The 23,010-nt window shown below is 43.4% G+C and overlaps 1 protein-coding gene across 5 annotated transcripts in view; it reads left to right on the top strand.

Moving 5' to 3' along the window:
- The first annotated feature begins 5,554 nt into the window (after nt 1-5,554).
- The window catches only part of LOC121928351 (epidermal retinol dehydrogenase 2-like), a 39,925-nt gene continuing 22,469 nt past the window's right edge, over nt 5,555-23,010 (top strand). The window contains exons 1-2 of one of the 5 annotated variants that reach the window (XM_042462908.1): nt 5,555-5,705; nt 6,455-6,647. The gene's annotated coding sequence lies outside the window, so the exon portion shown is untranslated. Of the gene's footprint in view, nt 5,706-6,454; nt 6,648-7,641; nt 8,256-23,010 lie in introns of those variants that run through there. The other 4 variants (XM_042462911.1, XM_042462907.1, XM_042462910.1 and 1 more) reach the window with 4 other exon arrangements.

The raw sequence follows: 23,010 nt of genomic DNA, 5'->3' as shown, positions 1-23,010 counted from the left end.
CCCACTACAATATAAGGGGCATTTTAACCTGAATGCCTTCTTACAGAAATCGGGTTTAGCATGAAGGCGCCTGTTGTCAATCAAGCAATTGTCATAGGTGACGTTTGCAGCACTCATAGGAGCATCAGAAGTGTGCTTCCCCCCTCCTTTTTTTTTAAAGAGCCAGGCACAAAATGCACCAAAATGTGCACATTTTTGTGTGTATGTGTGTGTGTTGTGGGCATTTGGGTCAGTGCAGGTTATGATCTGCCCTTGGCCCCATTTTCAACCCCAAAATGCAAGCTAATGCATCCTGTATCCCCCCACTCCTTGCCACCCCAGAATGCCTCTTACACATGTAATATTAATAATAATAATAATAATAATAATAATAATAATAATAGTAGTAGTAAATTCCTCACCTTGGAAATGCCAGAAAAGGATGCGATTGCCATGCATTCTTTTTTGCTCTTAAAAGCAATTCAGGGTTATCCCTGAATTCCTTAGAGACAGTAGCAAAAGTATGTATCATTTTGCCAATTTGCCTAATTGACAAGAGCAACTTTTGTAGACTGGAGCCCTGTGTTGCAGGGTATTAAATGCCTGTACTGCAAGCCCATTCACTCAAAACCACAAGGTTTGCAGAGTTCAAGGACCAGCAAAGGGGCCCAAGCTCGACTCAGGCTTGCATCCTTCCGAGGTCGCTAAACTGAGTACCCAGACTGTTGGGGGCAAATTAGCTTACTTGCTAATTAGCTTACTTGCTGTTCACCGCTATGATCTTTGGAATAGCGGTATATAAATAAAACAAATTATTATTATTATTATTATTAGCATTCATTCGCAAAGGAAAAAAAAGTCTTGCCCTTTGCAACATTTCCCCTTTGCTGGAAGCCAGCAAATAAAAGGGAAAGGGAACAAGCAGCTAGCCACGTTCAATCCATCTATATATCTGCCTCAAGAAAAAAAAACATGTGCATATTTTGTCAAAAATAATTTAAAAAAAAATAAAAGGGGGGGGGAGTGGCTGATGCGTGCTCCATTCATGCCCTGCCTCTGACCTGACCTGACCTGACCTGACCCTTTTCCTCCTGCTTACATTCTCTTCAGAGGAGCTTTGCCATTCCCTTCCAATGAGGCTGTGTCATGGCCAGCCAAGAGCAGGTCTCAGAGGATGAGGAGGAGGATGGGGTGGGATTCCTCTGGTGGTACAGCCGCCTAGTGGTGACTCTGGGGAGGAACCAAGCTTGAAGGTTCCCTCCTATAGACAACGCAGGGCTGAAAGTGCTGCCAGACGCAGATCCCAGAGAATTGCTGAGAAGCAATTAGCAAATCAGCCTCAGGTGGCACAGGGGAGAGTTTCCCTTACTTAATGAGCAGAGAGACACCAACTCAGTGCCAGAGTTTATTGCATGACCCTTTGGTGTGACTGCTGCCTATACTGGCTTCCTGTATCTTGACTCCTTGTTGCCTTGACTCTTGACTTTGGAACGGGCTGGACTATTGCTACCTTCTGGCTGACCTGACCCTGGACTGGACTGACTATTGTGACCTCTGTTATCCTGACTTCGGCTTGTCTTTCGGTTTGCTTGTTCACTCTGTCCCTGCAAGGTTTGTGGACTACTTCTAGCTTCATAGTTAATTGACTTCCTTATCGGCGTGTGTCTGTGTGTGCTGGCCGCAGTCCAGGACAGGCTGAGAGAGAGTGACCTGTCAGTTCCAACTGACCCATAGAATCAACTGGGAAGAAAAGGGAAATGCAGCTCAGGCATTCTGATTGTAGGATCTGCATATAACACTAATAATAATAATCCAGGAGCAAGAGGAAATGAAAGTAGCACAAGCAAGCACACAGACATGTCACCTAAAAAATCATGTGCAAAAATTGTCAAAAATAAAAGAGGCTCCCTCTGCTGCAGCATGATTTTCCTACATCCCCCGGCTTAGCCCCACAGCCCAATTTCCCTTGGCAAGCCTCCTCCTCCCCTTTCCTTTCGACCCTCCCCTCCCTCTGAGCTGCCCTGGCTCCTTCATCCTCCTTCTCCTGCTCCGTTATAGAATGCCCTCCATGGCTCCCTTCTTCCCACGGCTCCCTCCTCCTCCATCACTTTCTCCACTCCCCCCTCACTCTGACAGCCCTTTGTAGCCCCCGTCAGTCACCCTGATTTCCCCTTTTTGCCTCCTGTCACTCTTTTGCCTCCAGATTCCACTTTTTCCTTCGGCTCTTTCCTCCTCCTCCTCCTCCCCCTCCCCTCCGATGAGGGGAAGAAATGCTCTGACCTCTGCCCACCCTCTGACCTTAATCCCTCCCTGCATTTGCCCCGATTATGATCGGGGGCAAGTTCAGATTTCGTGGAACCCGGGTCTTTTCAGAAAAGACAGATTTTAGCCTGAATCTCAATACCCTGCGCTAAGGGGCATTTCCTTGTGCAAGCCTCGACATGGATTGTGACAGAATCGGGCCCAATATGAACTTCACGTGGAAGAATCGATTTCAAAACTGGGATAAAAGATAATGTGAATGGGCCCTAAGACAGAAAGAAGCTGGTAGCAAGAACTTTTGTAGACTTGAGCCTATTTCCACAGATTTTAAAAAAGGCAGTTGTTAGAGTGTATAAGAGATGAGAATGAGCAATGGCTGGGTCTGTCAAGTTTAGGATTAGGACCTCCTGTCTTCTACTGCTCTGGCCAACTCCTGCAAACTCATACTCATGATCTCTTTAATAGAGTTCATCTTCTAACATACATCCTTCCTCTCTTTCTACTTCCCTCCACCTTTCCTAGCATTATTGTTTTTTCCAATGATTCATGCCAGTGGCATCCCTGGAATGGGTGAAAGTTGGTGTGGGGGGCAGGACTTCTGGGGGGACTTCTGGTGGGGTTTCCAGAGGTCCGGGGCTGGAAGATTGTCCGTAAGAGCCACAGCCATGCTTCCACAACCCGGGGAGAGCCACCATGGACATGGGAGAGCCCACCTGGCGTGAGGATTGCCAGTGCGGGCCTGAGGGAGAGCCTGCCTGGCCTGAGGAGAGCCGACGTGGGCTTAAGGAGAGGCCTCCCAGCCCAGGGAGAGCCATTGTGGTCCCAGGGGAGTGCCCGCTCAGCCTGGGTAGAGCCAGTGCAGACCCGGGGGAGTGCCGTTATGGGTCTGAGCAGCAGTCATGGGGAGCAGAGGATGAGTCTAACTTTTGTGCATAGTTGTATATCTTTGCATTTTAGGATCTCTTCTAGTTCTTTTTACCTGAATTCCTTCTTTGGGCAGCACACCTTAGGGAAACTCCCCATTGAACCCTATCTTATCCACCCTATCATCCAGTGAGTGGATCTTCTCCTCGTCTTTCTGCTCATGCACCCTGTCTCACCACGTAGGGTTGAAAGACCAGTGATTCTCAAGCAGTGCTATATGTGTCACCGGTGGAAGACAGAATATTCACAACAGTTCCTAGGAATTTAGTCTGGCTTCTCCTCGCCTTGCTTACGCATCATAGCCCAAGTGGTGTGCAGTGGATTGACCCGGTTGGGTCTCATCTGCACTGTGATACCACATAGAGGCAGACGACAGGCAAAGAATAGGATGCTGCAGTATTGAGAGTAGAGGTGAGAATCAAATCACCCTCCAGAGGCTGGACTGCAATTCCCATTAATGTTTCCCTAATGGTGGCTAGGGCTGATGGAAGCTGTACTCTAACATGTATAAAGCATTGTCCAACCTAAAGGTAGGGTTGCAATGTCACCTGAATAGCCAGGTTTCAGCTGGATTCTAGACATCTTGGTGCCTGTTTGGACCATCCGCTGGCTTGGGTTCAAAGCTTTCATTTTTAAAATAAGACTTGTGCAGACTGAAATATGGGGGGAAAACATACAGACACTCTTCTGTCAAATTGTTCCCCAAGAAACAAGTCCACCCAGGAATTTCTGGTGTGAGAAATGCGAGAGTGAGCAGTGAGAGTGATGGAGTGCAAGAAGGATGGTAGGGGCACACGGCAAGAGTGTGAAGTGACACAAGGCAAGGAGTAGGAGGGCGATAGAGTAAGTGGTGGTACATAAGAAGCAAGTGAGGGGAGTACTGTGAGGGCACCAGGTGAGTGAGCAAGAGAGGCAGGAGAATGAGCAGTGGTGTGCAAGAAGCAGGAGAGTGGTGCACTGTACTGGTACAAGGTAAGGCAAGGTTGGGAGTAGGATCAATGGGAACGCAAGCAGTGCAAGTGGATAAGAAACAAGTGAAGGGTGCACTACAATAGTGAAAGGTGAGCCTAAGAAGGGAATAGGACTGTGGTTCCCAATTTCCAATGTTTCTATGCCCCACACCCCTAGGAAATGTTGAATTAACGTTTGCGCTCCCTACAAAAATAATGGCCCGTTACAAACGGGCAGGAAAGTACGCGCGGAGTGCGTACTAGGGTTAGAAAGGGGCGGTGCTTCCGCCGCCTCTATACGCTTACTGCGCCCTTAGCACGGAGCAGGAAGGAGCTCCGTTTCGGAGCTCCTTCCTGGTTTGGTCCGCTGGGAGCAGCCTTCAGACGGCTGCACCCAGCGGACCAAAGGAGAAAGAGGCCAAGCGGCCCCTTTCTCCTCCTCCCTGCCGCTGCGGGGTGTCCTTGGGGCTTGAAGCCCCAGGGACATCCCTTTTCAGGCTGCGGGGAAGCGGCCTTTTGCCGCTTCCCTGCAGCCTGGAAAGCGGCGGATCGGGGCCTCAGCGGCTGCCAGTCTAGCCGCTGAGGCCCCAATACACCGGGGAAAGGGGCGGGTGCAGCCTGCCCCAAACAGGTGGTCTGTAACCCGCTTACATCACATTTGAAGATGAAGAAGTTTCTAATTTCTGGGTTTTGAACCACCACTTGAACATGTACAGTCCTCCAGGTGAAACAAGTGAAATTTTAAACAAAATAAGCTTTTAAATCAGTGCATAAAAAGCAAATCTAAAGTTGAGGAAATCAAGAGAAGGCATTAGAAAATTCAATGATGCTGGGGAAGGCAGAGGGCAGTAGAAAGAGAGGTAGACCCCATGCCAGATGGATGGACTCAACCAGGTAGACCATCATGGGCCTATATAGGACCTGAAGGGTAGAGGATAGAGGGGCTTGAAGATATCTCATTCACAGGCACAGTGATGAGAGGTCCTCCTTTCCCTGGACATGTCCTCTATTTCAACCTTCTGCCCAGGAGGAATGACAGTGGGCTGAATTCAAACATCGCAATGAGGTCGAATTGGGTTTTATGATAACTAGCGAATTTCAATGTAGTTTAAAAACCTGATGGATTTTAGGTGAAGTATTAATTCGTAATTAAGTAAGAGGATTGTGCACATTTGTTTGTGTGTATAATGTTTTTTTGTTATTTGTCTGTCTCTTGCTTTCCTTTCCTTTTTAGTTTTTGTGTTGTATTAATAACTGTTTAATCAAGAAATATTTTTTAAAAAGGAAAGTCCTCCTCCTCCTCTTCTTCTCCTGGTTTCGCTCCCATGATCCATCCTCTGCTGGGCTGCTGCTGCTGCTGCTGCTGCCTTAAGCAGGGCTTCTGCCTCGTCCTGGGTCAGGGAGGAGGGCGTCCATTTTGCCAAGGCTAGGCCTTAACGGTTGCTGCCTTCCAGGAACTGCGAAAACAGTGGAGGCGAGGCGATGGGCGGGCGGTTGGCCTTTGCTTCTCCCCACCACAACAACACCCGCAAACACACACTCTTCCCCCGGGCGGGCATTGCTGGCTCCGTCCTCCAACGCAGTCCGTAGGTAATGGGTAATGTCTCCTCCTCTGCGTCTCTTAGTTCCCTCCCTCCCTTCCTCCCTTCCCAAGAGAGCGGGGCTGGTGGTTGGGCTTCTTCTGGGGGCCTTGCTTGGCCCTCAGGCTCTGGGCCCCAGCCAGGGATGCAGGCGGGGAAATGAGGGCCTCCTCTTCCTGGGTCTGTCGGTCCTTTGCTTCTTGGCTCCCCCCACTTCCCTCCTCAGCCCCCCTCCAAGGGTGACCAGGCGTCCTCCTTTTCCAGGACCTGTCCTCCATTCCAGCCTTCTGGGACTCCTTGGGCAGCTCACACTCTCTCAGCCTCAGAGGAAGGCAAGAGCCACCCGCTCTCCTTCCTGGATAAATCTGTGGTAGGGTCACCATATGTGAGGAAACAGGGTTGACCAGGCGTCCTCATTTTTCCAGGGCCTGTCCTCCATTTCACCTTCTGGGTGACCTGGGTCACACTCTCTCAGTCTCAGAGGAAGCCAAGGGCAACCCCTTCCCACACACACACACACTTCTGAACAAGAACAGCAGCAAAAGCCTGTAGTAGCGTCTCCATAATTCAGGGTGACCAGAGAGTCTCCTTTTCCAGGACCTGTCCTCCATTTCAGTCAGGACCAATTCCAAAATGCCCCCCCCCCCCAAATTCTGAGCAGGACTAAGAAGCATGAATTTATATTTATAGGAATGTTTTTGAAGCTGTTATGTGGCCATGTTCTTCGTATCTTTTTCTTGACTGCTCCACACTTTGCAGCACCTTGTCCTCCTTTGAGGCACGGAGGACATCTGGTCTCCAGTCTCAGCCCCAAAGTCCTGAAATGGCTCCTGACTGAAAGGACAAAATTCCAGGAGGCATTTCAACACACTGCAGAAATAATCCAGTTTGAGACTACTTTAACAGCCCTGGCTCAATGCTAAGGAATTCTGGGACTGGGACCTCTAACAAGGTAAAACCATTTTCTTCTTCTTAAATTTGGACTGAATTCGCATGTTTTGCCTCTACACCACCAAAAATGTTCCTGATGCAAAGACTTCTTGAGGAATCCATTGTTCACTGCCTACAGAGAGGCCTGTGACTTCACTGGAATTGGATTGCAAAAAAGGGGTCCTTGTTGAGATGCAAATGGACTTTAAATTTCCTGGACTTTGAAATTCTCCCTATTGCTGTCTGGCCAGGAGGAAGAGGAGTCTGCTTGCACAAAATATATCCTCCCCATCATAACATCTTTACTAAGGACTGAAACAATATGCAGGCATCTGACTAACATCTCCAATTGTTTTTTTCCCCTCCTGTTTGGTTTGTAACATCTTGCCTGATGAAGAAGCCCATGGAGCTTCGAAAGATTGCAACAAGTATATTGTGCATTTCAGTTGGCCAACAACTGGTATCACTGATGGATTTTTATTTGCATTTGTTAAATGGCCAACACATATACCCCTGCATGTTTTCTGGGAATTCTAGTTTGTCGTGGCACCCAAGCTCTTGGACAGAGAAGGTTAAACGTCTCACAAACACTACAGTTCCCAGAATTCCCTAACATTGAGCCAGGGCAGTTAAAGTGGTCTCAAACTGGATTAAAGGATTGCCTCAAAGAAGGACAAGGCACTGCAAAGTGTGGGTTAGTCAAGTAAAAAAATGGAGAACATGGCCACATAACAACTTAAAAAACACTCCTATAAATAGTACATAGAGAAATCTTGTAGCAGATGCATGAGGAAGTAGACTGAAGTCTATGAAAGCTCATGCTGCCAATTTCTTTCAGTTAGACTCAAAGATCTCTCTACATACAGTATTGAGTCTACAGACTAACACAGCTATATCTTTGAATTCTACTCCTATAAATATAAATTCATGCTTCTTAGTCCTGCTCAGAATGGTAGGCATTTTGGAATTCATCCTGGCTGAATTGTAGGACATGTTCTGGAAAAGGAGGATATCTGGTCACCCTATTTCTGACTTATGGCGACCCTATCACAGGGTCATATGTTCAGAAGTGGGGTGCCCTTGGCTTCCTCTGAGGCTGAGAGAGTGTGAGTTGCCCAGTAGGTTTCTGTGGTCGATCAGGGATTGGAACCCTGGTCTCCACTGTCCTAGGCTGCAGAAATAATCTAGTTTGACACTGCTTTGACTGCCATGGCTCAGTGCTATGGAATTCTGGTGATTGTGGTTTTGTGGGGTGTTTAATCATCCCTATCTGACATCTCTGGTGGCAAAACAAACTACAGTTCCCAGAATTCCACAGCACTGACCGATGGCAGTTAAAGCAGTGTCAGACTGGATTATTTCTGCAGTGCATATGCAGCCCTAGTCTAATGCTCAAATCAGTACACCACTTGTCTTTCTGATGTTTTGTTAGTTCCTTTCTGTGAAATACGACCTACAGCACTTGGTATTCCTGGGTGGTCTCTCCTCCAAGTATTAACCAAGGCTGATGCTGCTGATCTTCCAAGAACAGACAGAATCTGGTGCTTTTTAAGGATATTTGGGCTATTTGCTAGAATTAGCCTGATCTAAATGTATCATGTCCAACCATTCCATCTGGAGCCCAGCTGAGGTTGAGTACTTTTCTACTTTTTGAGTTTTGTTTGACTGCTTAAATCAGTGGGATCAGGGTTCTAATGCTGGATGCTTATAGAGAGGATGTATACTCCACACAGGGTGGTTTACTTAAGTAAACAGTCCTAGGATTGTGCAATAAAAGAGCTTAACATTTCCGCAGTGTGTGCCCTTACTGAAGATTAAACACTTGACTAGATGGCCTAAGTATGATCCTGGCAGCAGTATAAGTAAAGTTGTGTGTTTATGACCTTTCCTAGTTCCATAGCCATTAAAAAAAGTGAGGCAAACAACTCTCAGATTATTCTTTGTGGTAAAGAGGAAGCTATTAGTAACATAGGGTGTTATGACTAAGAAGACCTTCTGTTAAATATGTAGTGTCTGCTGGCTCTACCTCAGTGACTTCTTACTCCAAACTATGTAAGCCTAAGGTCCAAAATACATTGCAGAAATAATCCAGTTTGAGGCTACTTTAACTGCCCTGGCTCAATGCTAGGGAATTCTGGGAACTGTAGTTTTGTGAGTCATTTAGCCTCTGTTAGAGAGCTCTGATGCCACAATAAACTACCATTCCCAGGGTTCCCTAGCACTGAGCCAAGGCAGTTAAAGTGACCTGAAACTGGATTATTTATGCAGTGTGTTTTGGACCTAATTTAGATTGTCACATCATGGTCTTGTTGTTGTGTGCCTTCAAATCATTTTTGACTTATGACGATCCTAAGGCGAACCTATCATAGGGTTTTCTTGGCAAGTTTCTTCAGAAGGAGTTTGCCATTGCCATCCTCTGCAGTTGAGAGTGTGTGACTTGCCCATGGGCGAGCCATGGTAAGGAAGGTATAAACGTCTTGAATCCATTTTTTATAAATTCACACACACACCTCACAAGGAGGTTTATTTAAAAAACAAAGAAACAAAAAAACAACAACCTTCATTTGGTACTAATGAAAACTGCTTTCAACAGACTGTTCAGGGAAGGGAGAATTTTTTTTTGGGGGGGGGGGGGAATAGCTGGAAGTTAAAGTTTCCTTAGCCATGCACAATGGTTCAAGTCATGTTCAGGTCTGGAGTAAGAAAGAAAATGAGGTGCGGCGCCACACTATAGTGTGTACTTTAACCAACAATCAGTTTTTCTCAACCATTGCCATGCCTTGAGCAATGATAGGCAAAGCAGATACTCCTGAGATTTCTTGGTAGAATATAAGGGAGCAATGAGGTGGAACATGGGTGGAAAGAGAATAATAGTGCAGTCCTAAGCATGTTTACTCATAAATAAACTAAGTTCAGCATGTGTTATACCCAGGTAAAGTGCAGCAGTTCCAGGGCTGTTGTACAGAGATTATGCAACCATTGTGAAAGTATTGTGTATGTAACTTGGCACTGCTGATGGCAAAAACCATAAAATTAGCCTACATTTACACTGTCAATGAGTTCATCTTTTATTAGAGAGAATTTTTTTTAATGAATACTTAACTCGTTTATAGACATGCTGCTAAATTGTCTGTCAGCTTGCTGTAAAACTTGTTCAGAAACATCAAGTGGTCTGGAATATGGCAGTCAGGTTATTAACTTGTAACTGCTGTGTGGAATATAATTTCCTTCTACTCAGGGATCTTGAAATGTGAACATGTGAAAGTTTTGGGAAAAATAAGACAAAACAGCCCTCTCTCATATGATGCAATGAAATGACAATTTTTAAACTGTCAGTGGAACAGCTGAGGAGCTTGAAGCCTGGGATGGTTCCTAGAGGTGATTCACAGTAATTTTATACTTAGTGTGATAGGTTTTTTTTTAAAATGTACAATTCTTAATGAACAGTCTTGTTCCAGGCTATCTAAATATCTGCTTGTTCTTATATACAACTCAATATGATCTTTATGTGATGCCCTCCTTCAGGTTTCTCCTTGCTTAGTCCTAGCCAACCTTTAGAAAAAGGTTAGGGATTCTTCTGCCACCTAGTTGGGGTTCAGTTCTGGTTCTCATTAGTTGCATCCACACATGCCCAGAATTAAGTAGCATTGAGCCATGGCAGTTAAAGCATGCCAAACTGATTTTTTTTGTGAGTGTGCTGACTTGGGCTGATGAGAGTTAGAATCCAGCAATGTCAGGAAGGCCACAGGTTCACCACTTTTGTTTCAGATGAATAAAGGTGTGTGTGTTTTTTTCCCTGTTGCTCCTGCTCCTACTCAGTTCATTGCCTAGAATTTTTTTAAATTTATACTTTATCCTAATTTTGACTCCTATGGGTGCTTTAGTGTATTTCCCATGAATTATTGTTGCTTATTTACTTAATTGTGAGTTGCCTTGAGCAATAGCAATAGCATTTACATTTCTGTACTGCTTCATAGTGAACTCAGCACTCTCTAAGAAGTTTACAATCTGTAAACCAATTGCCCCCAACAAGCTGGGTACTCATTTTAGTGACCTAGAGAAAGATGCAAGGCTGAGTCAACCTGGAACCCTGTGGGTTTGAACTCACAACGTTGTGGCTGTAGAACCGGCATTGATGCCACCAGGGACTGCTGTAGTAGGAAAGCAGTAACCCCCCACCAAATCACTTGTACAAGAAAACTACCAATACAATTAGCCCTCCATATGGATGGAGCCAAGCTTCCATGGATTGAAAATATTTTTTAAAAATATATAAATTTCAGAAGCAAACCTTGATTTTGCCATTTTATATAAGGGATACCATTGTATTTAATGGGACTTGAGCACCCACAGATTTTAGTATCCACATGAATACTAAACTACAGAATTTCTGCAGTAACCTGTGGTATTTAGACATTAACCTACTATAGCAATTATACATACATACATATACATATATATATTACTATTCATCAGTTAATTTAGTGGGTGTCATCTAATTGCAACTAGCGTTTGGTTTTAGTTTATTATCAGATTCATGTTGCCCTCCACATGTTGGCTGCATCTCCCATTTTTTCTCAAAGCACACTCTGTACATTACATAACATAGCTCTGTTTTTGCTTAAGAATATAGAATAAGTGAGATTTACATCTATGTAAATTTAGCCAGTAGTGAGGAATTGGAAAGTAATTGTGTGACTAACAGCATGTGAGTCAACCCACATTTTCACTGAGTCTCATGTACTTTTGTCAAGAGTTTGTGGCTTGGGCCCACCCTTGTATCTTACTGACCTAAACAGAAATAGACATTGACTGGAAGGAGAAGAGAGAAATGATGTGTGTGGGAAGAGTAGGAGTATAGCGTGAGGAACTGGGATGAGAATAAGTTGCAGGTTTATCTCAAATTAACACCCAAACATTTAGTCTTTCCGTCTGCTGCTCGCTTCCTTCTTCTTTCAGCTGTCCTGTTTCTTAAAGTCCTTGCCTCCCGGGACCGCTTTCTGTCTTGCTAACCTGAATTCCCCACCTTTAAAATTAGGCTGGTATTTTAATTTAGTCCAAAGTGATAAAGTATCCATGAAGATACCATACTGTCTCTTTCATTCTCTCAGAACTGAGAATTTTCACGAACATTTTAAAACACACTTAAGTGAAAGAGAACATACTGTATTGTTTTTTAATCAGCAGGTGCAGTCTTAATTAATGTCCTAATTATGAGTTTTAACTGTTCTTCAGATATCCTAGACAACATCCTCTATTTTAACCGTTATTAATGGGGGGGGGGGGGGGGATAAATCCAGTTTATAGATCAAATGGACAAAATTAAAGAAGAATGCAGAAATACATGACTGACAGTCAAACAGAAAGAGAAGAAACAAGGGATGACAGATAAAACACTTCAAGCAATAAAGGAAAGAAGAGAGGCAAAAGTAAAGGGAGATGGGGGGAAAGCAGAACCATGAATGCACCTGTACAAAGAATAGTGTACAAAGATACAGAGGCAAAGAGATAGTAGACAATAACAAAAAAAGAACAAGCAACCTCTTCCACAAGATCCAAGAACTCAAAGGGAAGTTCACACCAAGGGCCAGGATGCTTTGTTGTTGTTGTTGTTGTTATTATTATTATTATTATTATTAATACCCCGCTCTTCATCCAAAAGGCTATCAGAGCGGATTACAAATTGACAAGAAAAAGAATGTGGTACAATATCAATAAGAAATAAAAAGACACTGGATGCAATACATTGAAGAGTTATATAAAAGAGATGAAAAAATGAGTGATACATGGAACAAGGAACCATAGGAAGATGAACCCCAGATTCTATAAAGTAAGGTGGAAACTGCAATAAGAGAAACTGGGAAGAATAAATCACTGAGAACAGAAGATATTCCTATTGAATTGCTACAAGCCACACAGACAGAATCAACTGTAGCGCTAACTAAAATATGCCAACAAATATAGAAAGCAAAATGGTGGCCAACAGATTGGAAGCAATCGGTATATATTCCCATCCACAAAAAAGGAAGAACAAAAGATTGCAGCTTGTATAGGGCCACACCATTAATCTCCCACGCAAGCAAAATTATGCTCAAAATCCTCCAAAATAGTCCCCAGACATACATGGAGAGAGAAATCCCAAAGGTGCAATCAAGGTTCAAAAAAGGAAGAAGCACTAGGGACCACATTGCAAACATACAATGGCCAATGGAGAGCACCAAGGAATTCTGGGGGGTGGGAATGAGCATGGGCTTTATAGCAAGCATTTGACTGCATATAATATGAAAATTATTATTATTATTACTATTATATATAGATGGTTCTTAAGGGCATGGGAGTGCCTCCACATCTGGTAATCCTGATGAGAAATCTGTACTTAGGACAAGAGGCTACTGCTAGAAGAGAATATGGAGAAACAGAGTGGCTCCCAGTTGGCAAAGATGTCAGGCAAGGCTGCATCCTGTCACCCTACCTGTTCAACTTATATGCAGAAAACATCATACGAAGAGCAGACCTAGACTTTGAAAAAGGAGGATTAAAGATAGGAGGAAGAAATATTAACAACCTAAGATACGCAGATGACACCATACTGCTGGCAGAAAACATCACAGACTTGGAACAATCACTAAGGAAGGTCAAAGAAGAAAGTGCAAAGCTAGGCTCAATGCTGAATTTTAAAAAATGACTGTGGAGGAACTACACATATTTAACCTAGATAGTGAGGAAATTGAAACAGTTAAAAAGTTCCCCTACCTTGGATCAAACGTTGATCATAATGGAGAATGTCATGAGGAAATCAGAAGACTGGAAATTGGAAGGGCAGCTATGAAGGAACTGGACAAGATCCTAAAGTACAAAGATATAACTCTGAACACTTGGATGGTCATCTGTCGGAGATGCTTTGATTGTGATTTCCTGCATGACGGGGTTGGAGTGGATGGCCCTTGCAGTCTCTTCCAACTCTATGATTCTATGAATTGTCCAAACCATTATATTCCCCATTACCATGTACAGATTTGAGAGCTGGAGAGGGGAAGAAGGTAAATGAGAGGAAAATAAACACATTTGAAATGTTGTGCTGAAGAGTATTGAGGATACTGTGGACAACTAAGAGAAGAAGCAAATGGCTCCGTAAGCAGATTAAGGCAGAAATATCCCTGAAAGCCAAGATGATCAAATTGAGGCTGTCATGCTTTGACCACATCATGAGAAGTCATGACTAATTGGAAAAGACAATAATACTAGGAAAAGTAGAAGGAAGAGCACATGCCAGATGGATAGACTCAATGAGGGAGGTCACAGGCATGAAATTACAGGAACTGAGTAGTGCAGTGAAGGACAGGGGTTCTTGGAGATGTCTCATACACTGGGTTGCCATGGGACAGGGACGACTCAGGGGTAGTTAATAATAACAATGAATAGATCAAATGTAATTGAGGTTATGCTAGTTGTATTTTCTTCTTTGTATATATTTGATTTTTTTAAAAGTAGAAGCTTGGATATAACTGAAGCATGCTATAAGGATGGTATTAAATACAGTACCATTTTGTAAGATTTGTTTTTGTTTTTTAATCCTCATTGAGAGCCATTATTTTTCAAAGTGGCCAATGGGATCAATAATGCCCAAACAAGTAATGGGAGTTCTTGAAAATAATATCCACAAGTATTTCACTAAGACTAGGGCAGCATATGCACTACAGAATTAATGCATGTTGATGGCACTTTAACTGCCGTGGCTAAGTGCTATGGAATTTTGAGAGTTGTAGTTTTGTGAGATATTCACCCATCCCTGCCAGAGAGCTCTGGTTCCACAACATATGATTACCAGAATTCCATAGCTTTGAGCCATGGCAGTTAAAGTGATGCTAAATTGCATAATTTCTGCAGTACATATGAGGCTTCACTCAGTGCAGTAGGATAAATCAGCAGTAACATCTGCTCAGGAAGGTCTTATCATTTTGCTTTTTTTGGTGCTATTTAGCTGCCTGAAAAATTGTTAGCAGGAAATGCTGAAGCCAGTGTTGCATTTGTCAGGAAACCACAGCCTGGGAGAACTGACTGATAACTGATTGCTTGTGACCATTCCCAGAACTAGTAGTACTTTGCTGAACTGAATTATAACTAGAGAATTCAGTAGAATTTTAGAATCATAGCATCATTGAGTTTGGAGGAGACCACAAGGGCCATCCAGTCCAACCCCCTGCCATGCAGGAACTCCCAATCAAAGTACCCCTGACAGATGGCTATCCAGCCTCACACTCAGAGGGAGTGTACTCCACTGTTGAACAGCTCTTACTGTCAGGAAATTCTAATGTTGAGGTGGAATCTCTTTTCCTGTAGTTTGAATCCACTGTCCAGGTCCTATTCTCTGTAGCAACAGAAAACAAGCTTGCTCCGGTCTCAATATAACACCCTTCAAATATTTAAACAGGGCCATCATATCACCTGTTAGCCTTCTCTTGTCCAAGCTAAACATACAGTGGGGTCTTCTTATCTGTGGGCATGACATCCACGGATTTGAGCTTCCACGAATGCCAAGCCCCGATGGTCTAAATGGAGGTGTGTGTACCTGTGGCCCCATAGTAAACAACAGGACTTGTCCTGCATTTTTCGTTATCCATAGGGGGATCCTGCATGGATACAAATGCTCCAGCTTGTTTAGCTCCAGTAGTAAGACAGAACATCTCCAGGATGCTGCCTTCTTTCTGCCTTATTATTGTTTATCTCCTTGTCAAAGGATTTGTAGGAAGTGCAATGAAGGTACCCAGTTCCTTGTCCTAGCAATGCCTAGCTGGAAGGAGGATATTGTCTTTGTATGGCTGTGACTCACCCTTGTTTCAGGGGATGACTAGTGCTCTATTCACTGAGTAACTGCATCACATCACTCTTGATTTATCATGCCTATGGACAGTGGGAATCATTGGGAAAGATGTGGGGGCACTCCTAGTCCATTTTTCATGAAGAGAGTGTGATGTGCTAGTGGATGGGTTGAATAAGCCAGGTGAGGGGAAAGAATGCTTAGCCAATCCATCTTGTCGTTCCCTAGCCATGTGCTGTTGTTTATGAATACCAGAGCAGCCCATAGTAGTCAATCCTTACCCATGTTTATATTGCAGATGTAGAAGCTGACCTGACATGTCTCCATAAGTTAGGGGGGAGTAAATCTCTCTCATTTCTGTCATGTGAATATATAGTGCAATGCCAGTATAAACAGAAGGGTTGAGGAGAGGAGGTTGATATTACCTGGAAGCAATTTACAGTCATCCCTCCATATTTGCGGATTTGATTATTCACGGATTTCATTAATATGTTCTCTCTAGGACTGTCTAGGTCCTCCAGTACAACTCTGTGGTCAACTTTAACTGAAAGTTGCACTGAAACACCATTTGTAGCTACTCCAGTGCCATTCTATGGTCAGTGTATGTTGGACATTGACCACAGAGTTGCACTGGAGGACCTAGAGATTCCTAGAGAGGTGTCCTCTCAGGTAAAAACAGTGTTTTTGTTATTTGCGTTTTTTCCATATTCACAGGGGTCTTGTTCCACTAACCCTAGCGAATATGGAGGGACAACTATACATCTATCACATGGCAAGGCTGATTTTACTTAAATTGACTTAAATTATAAAATTGAATTAAATAATGATTTAAATTGCTTATCAGAAGTACTCAATTTTAATACTTTGAATCAATTTAAATCATTACCGAGAGATTCTATGTTATCATCGTTTAGTAGAAATACATTAATGTTTTGTGTTTCTGTGTTGTGTGCCTTCAAGTAATTTCTGACCTAGGGCAACCCAAGATTTCTTCAGAAGAGAGTTGCTATTGTCTTTTGCTGAGAGTGAGAATGGGTAACTTGCCCAACACCACTCAGTGGGTTTCCATGAGTAAGCAGGGATTTGAGCCCTGGTCTCCAGAGCCCAAATCTTAACATTCAAACCACTACATCACACCGATTCTCTATTCATGTTTTATATAACATTAATATGGATTCAGAGATGTAATTTCATTACTGAGTAGGCACACATTTATTTGCAATTCACCAAAAATGAAGTTTCCTTGTTTAAGTCCACATTTCTCCTACTCCTACTCCATCTCTCCACTTTTTTTCTTCAGTTACTTCCTCTGCTTTTGTACCTAGGTAGAGGTAAGGCTGACAGAAGGAAAGTGAGGGAGAGAAAGCGAGACTCCACTTTGGTGCACACTTCTTGCAGAACAGGACTAATTAGGTTATCTTCCATCTCCATAAACTGCCATTAACATAGTCAAACAAGTTGTGTAATTAGCATTCACGATAATATCTTTTTTTACTAATGGTTTTAAGAAAAATTGAAATTTACTTTAAATTTTAAAAAAATCCAATTTAAAATGGAAAAGTCTTTTTTTAAAAAAAATGATTTTCATAATCATTGTCACCAGCATTCCACTTTGCTCAATTACTGGTTTGAATGTTTGAAGCTGGTGATGGGTCAAAAGTCAGGTTAGGGTTTCTCTTGGTGTACTAATCATTACCGTATACACTCGTGTATAAGTCAACCTCATATACAACTCAAGGGCAGCTTTTGGGGCCAAAATCATGGCTTTTGATATGACCTGCAGATAAGCCAAGGGTCAAACACTGGGGCATGTTATAAAAGATGTAAAGGGGGAAACAAAGCACCACTTCCCTCCCTACTTCACCCTCTCTGAATCTCTCTCAAGGGTCATCGTCTTGGCATGGAAAATGGTAATAAACCTTGGCACGCGTGCACACACACACACACACACACACACCCTCCCTCCCTCCCTCCCTCCCTTTACCACCAGGATTTCCAAGACTCATGGCTTGCAAAATGGGGTACAGACCTCTCTTTCTCTCTCTTTCCTTTACCTCCAGGATTTCCAAGGCTCATGGCTTGTAAAACAGGGTACAAACCTCTGTCCCTCTTTCTCTTCCCCTCACCTCCAGGATTGCCAAGGTTCATGACTTGCAAAATGGGGCACAAACCTCTTTCTCACTTCCCTTCACCCGCAGGATTTTCAAGGCTCGTGGCCTGCAAAACAGGATACATACATCTCTCTCTTCCCTTCACCCCCCAGAATTTCCAAGGTTCATGGCTTGCAAATTGGGGTACAAGCCTTGACATACTCTCTCTCCCTTGCCTCACCAGCTGTTTGTTAGCTCTAGGTGCAAGGGAAAGCTGATAATACACACACAAACACACAAGAGAGCACATAGGGATTCAAACAGGCAAACTCTCCCACCCTCTCTCTCTCTCTCCTCCTCCTCCTCCTCCTCCCCTGTCTTCCCCCCATCTCCCTGGTCACATTAGTTGTTTGTTAGCTCTGGCTGTGAGAGAAGGCTGAGGGATAACACACACAGAGAGAGAGAGAGAGAGAGAGAGAGAGAGAGAGAGAGAGAGAGCATGCGGAGAGTCAAATGGAGAGCTCTTTAAATATCCCTGGTGCGCACTTCTTTTAGGAACTTTATAAGCAGTATTAAATTATTGCCCTGAATATAAATTGACCCATGATTTTGGAGTCCATTTTGGGGCATAAATTTCTTGACTTATAGTTGAATATATACAGTAGGCTTGCCATATCCCGCCTGGGGACGGGACTTTCCCAGTTTGGGCAGGTCCGCACGGTCCCGCCCCGGTTTGCCCCTGCCCCCGGGCGGGATATGGCAAGCTGAGGGAGGCTTTCCCTCACTGCTTGGGCTCTGCTCCCCGCCGCAATCGCAGCGAGGCCCAGGGCCCAGGCGGCGAGGGAAAGCCTCCCCTCAGCGAGGCTCCTATTCAAATGTAGGATACACAAAAAATGTGTCCTACATTTGAAAATTTTGTCTTACATTTTCCCGGTTTGGAGGTCCGGACATATGGCAACCCTAAGTATGCCTTATAGTTTGAACTGGCTAAATAGTTTCCGATATAGTGTTGGAAAAACCCCAGGGCAATTATTTTGGAATATTGCAGCATGTATACTGAAGATACCTCAGTTGGTCTGGCCACCATGTGAGTAATGAGGCTCTCTCAATATGCCATTGTCCCAACATGTGTTGTAGGGCTTGTTGGTTTTTAAAATAAGTACAGTTGACCCTCCTTTCTTGCAGACTTGAGGTCCACTGTCTTGAATACTCTCTCTCCGTTATTTTTAGTGGCGCACGCCCCGCAGCATGCAGCCCACGCATGCTTGCGTCCCATTCAAGCCTATAGGGCTTGAATACATTTGAGTCAAGGTTTTCACGGAGGGGGGACAGATTTCCCGTGAAAACAGATGGGCAACAGTAGAATGCTGCTGCCCCAATGACTGGGTCAGTGGTTCTTTGAACCATGTCATGCATTGCTCTAGGAAACCACATCTGGTGTCCAAGAAACACACTGCAGTTACCAGAAGGATGGTGGGCAGTTATTTCCCTTAGAGCAAGGGCAACAATTTCACCTGGCCAGTATGCATAGCCAAAAGCGAACATATAAAATAAATATATGCCAGGGAAATACTGTCTTCCTGGCAAGAAAGGATGCCTAGCCCAAAGCATTGTAATTAACATCTGTTGCAATCCTCAACCTGCAGTGCCATGAATTGTTCCAGGACATTTACTGGAACCTTGGCAGGCTGCTGTTGTCTTTGGCTGCTAGGCCATGTTGCTGCTTTGACTACTCCTGGAGAGTCTTGAGAAAAAAGAGGTAACGAGTTTTACCGAGCTGGCAAAGACTTCTGTCAGGTGCATCTGCGTGGTAGTAATAATACTGTAGTTCCATCCTATGCAATCCTGGGATTTGTATTTTTACAAGGTCTTTAGCCCTCTCTGTCAAAAAGTGCTGCTGCCTCACAAACTACAAATCCCAGGATTCTGTAGGATGGAGCCATGACAATTAAAGTGATGTCAGGCTGCATTATTTTTACAGTATAGATGCACCTTGTCATTCTAGAGATGTGAAAGCCGGGGGGGGGGGGGAATCAGAGGGACTTTTTAAATATAGATTTCCCTGCCCTCCCCACCCTGAAGCTCTTTATCCCCCAAAAATGAAAGGAAATGAATAATGTACTGTTTCCTTTTAGGATAAGACAAAGTAGTTATATATTTATTTCTCCCACATTATTTCTAAAAGAAGGTAAACTTCTGTATCAAATTATGTGAAGCAGTGGTTCTCAAACGGTGGGGCAGGACCCTCAGGGGGGCTTTAGAATTGCTCAAGGGAGGGGCAAGACTTGGAGGCTCTGATCCCTCCTCCTCTGCCTCTTCCCAAACTTTTTATATGTAAAATTTAACATGTTGAGTTAAATATTGAATTTACTTAAATAAAACTATTCTAATTTGAACAATGTTATTTCCTTATAAATTGTTAAAATATATATATATGAATATGCAAATGAAGGTACGCACACTAAATAAAATATTTTTATTCATATGCTATCTCAAGTAGGGTGTGTGCAATATCTGCATGTAAAAGGGTGTCCCAAGGGTAAAAAGTTTGAGTACCACTAATGTACAGTATTTTACATCATTGCCATTCTTAGTCTTGGGTACCTTTTTCAATTTCTTTTAATGAGAATGAGTGCTTTATGTTAGTTTGGCCCTATGGTAGTTTAGAAGAGAAAATAATTTTCTTTGTTTTACCTAATGTTAATGATTGCTCCTGCTTTTATCGTGTCCCCTGTCCAGATCCTCATAAAATGTCAAAAGCAAAGAACTTCCTTATAGTTCTAACCTTGTAGCTTCCTTTGTAAGAACAGCACCAACAATAACATTTTGATTTGTATAGTAATTATTTTCTGAAACAAATTGTACTTCTAATATATTAAACATGATAATTTCATGGCAAGCCAAATTATATATTATTCATTTTATGTTCCTAAACTAATGAAGGGTTTTTCAATTTTTAAAAGGGCTGTTATTGCATCCCCCACCCCATTTTTCAGAGAAATTCTGGAAAGGTTGGGTTTTTGTTTTTGTTTTGGGTGGGAAACCGTTTTATTTCTTGGCTTGAAACTTTCCAGAAATTTTACAGCTCTGATTAGTACATGCTGAAAAATAGGTGGCTGAAGTTCAATGATGTGGACTCGAGTTGATTGACTGAGACTCCAGTTGGACTCAAGTTGCTTTAGTGACTTTGCTTGGATTCAACTGAGCAATAAACAATTCATTGGCATGACTTGACTTGCAACTTGCATATTTTTACTGACTGACTTGCTGGTGTCATTACATCGAGCAGCAAGCAAGATTTGCTCCCAGAACATGAGACACGTTCCTCAGAAGGGAACAGCAAGTGTGTTAAGCAATGGGCTTGAGGTGGAAGGATCCTTAAGATTTGTTCCTCTGACATTAAGTGCAGCTGCTGATCACGCCTCCACTCCTGCCTCAAGCCCATTTCCTAACACATTTGTTGTTCGCCTTTGACAAATGTGACCCAACTCCTTTTTTTCTGTTAAAGTTGGCTCCCTGAGTTGTAACTCAATTTCAGAATTGACTTGAAAGTATCTTGCAAGGACTTGAGATTTGATTCAAGACTTAGAGTAAAACATTTGACTATGTCACTTTCGTAGTCCTCTACATTGCCCCAGCTTCCCTTATCCTAGATAAAGAGTGTCAAGGGCGAGTTACAGACGGCCCAAAGCGGGCGGTCTGCTGCCGCCGCCGGTTACTGCATCCGGGAACCACAGTGGCCAAACCACATGGTTCCCAGGTGCAGCCAGAAAGAAGCGCCGAAATGGGGCTTCTTTCTGGGCCCCAGAAGTGGCGCCGCGAGGCACTAGTCGAGCACTCGCGGCGTCACTTCCGCCTCGCGGCGTCCAGACGCTATGCGTCCGCGATGTCAAAATGGCACCCCCGTGTGGACGGGTGCCGCCATTTTGTACGGACTTGGTCCGTATTAGGGTTGAGGGACGTCAGGAAGTGACACCCCTTCTCAACCCTAACACACCCCATCCTAACCCTAGCACGCCCCTTTGGCGCGTCTGTAACACGCCAAGGTGTCAGGCATAGTTTTGTGCTGCACTTTACATGTTAAGCTGTGGTGCCTATATCAAGTTGGGCTGGTTTAAACCAGGTCGGTTTAAAACAAATGGCTTTAAAACGAAACAACACTCCTGTTTGATTGTTCATATATATATATTTAAAAGTCTGGCTATTATTAATATTTTCCAACCTGCTTACTGGAAGAACAATGAGTGTTTGAATGTTAAAAAAAAAAAACTTTAACATTTTATTGTCAGTTGTTCATTGTAAGACTAGTATCAAGTGTCAATTGCTTCTTTTTAATCACTTTATTTTTTAGTGCAAGAAATGTCATTCAGAAATGAATCCTTCAGTTAACACAAGTTCAACCAAAAACAACTTGCTTTAAAGGAGCACTTTTAAAAGAACAATTATTTAAGCTAGTGGCCATAACATCTAAACTCCATTTTGCTACTTAATTTTCTGATTTAGACCTATATTAACATAGTCATATGCATTAATGCAAGAACAACAACAACAAACCTTGTTTAAACAAAAAATGGTTTAAACTCCCCCCCTGAGGTGGTTGGGTTTGGTTTTTTCCCCCCAACCCTGGCCTTATATGCCATTTAGCTAGTCTTCACAGGCACTTCAGCTGTCAGGATGTGGCTCTGTGGGACCAAACATCACAACGGGAGGGCGGGGGAGGAGTAAGGATTATATTGCTGTCTAGCAGATACCAACCAGTAGCACCTTCCTTAGGTTTTCTCCCCTGAAACCACTGGCTTCTCTTCTGTGGGTTCACATGCTCCACTGATTCCCCAGGAATCCTCTGGAGAGGACTTCATGTACTTCAGGGGGAATTGGTCATGTCCCACCTCTCCCTTATGGTATACCTGTGAATAACACAAGTAACGGAAATACAGGAAAATATCACACAACATAATACAAAGCAAAAGTCAACATGATAGAGATGCAGTCTTAGATATCAGGATGCAGCCCACAGATGGTTCTGGAAGTATAAGAGGCAATTTACAAACAGAGCAAACACTTGTCTTCACGGAAGAATAAGCATCTGTATTCACTACTAGCCAGTCTTTTCTGACATCCCATATACTAGCAGCAGCTGGTGCACCAGCCCCATCCATTACTTCCACAAACAATTGATCTCCATTTTCACAGGGAAAGTATGACACCACTGGCTTATAAATTTGAATACTCTAGATATTGTAACCCTGGTGGATGAATCTATGTGTGGCATTGGTGACCATGCATACCCTGGGGCTGAAGAGGGAGAGTTACTTCAGCATGCACACACACACACAGAGACTTCTTCCTTTTGTGAGAGTTGTGAACCTCACACTATTCTATGTGACTCGTCTTTCATATTGTCAGGGCACTTTACCTAGAGCAGTGGTTCGCAAACTTTAGTCTTCCAGGTGTTTTGGACTTCAGCTCCCAGAATT

This window comes from Sceloporus undulatus, chromosome 4 (assembly GCF_019175285.1).
Source record: "Sceloporus undulatus isolate JIND9_A2432 ecotype Alabama chromosome 4, SceUnd_v1.1, whole genome shotgun sequence".
Lineage (NCBI taxonomy): Eukaryota > Metazoa > Chordata > Lepidosauria > Squamata > Phrynosomatidae > Sceloporus > Sceloporus undulatus.
Note: the sequence above shows the minus strand (reverse complement) of the source record. Positions and strands in the feature narration are given on the sequence as shown.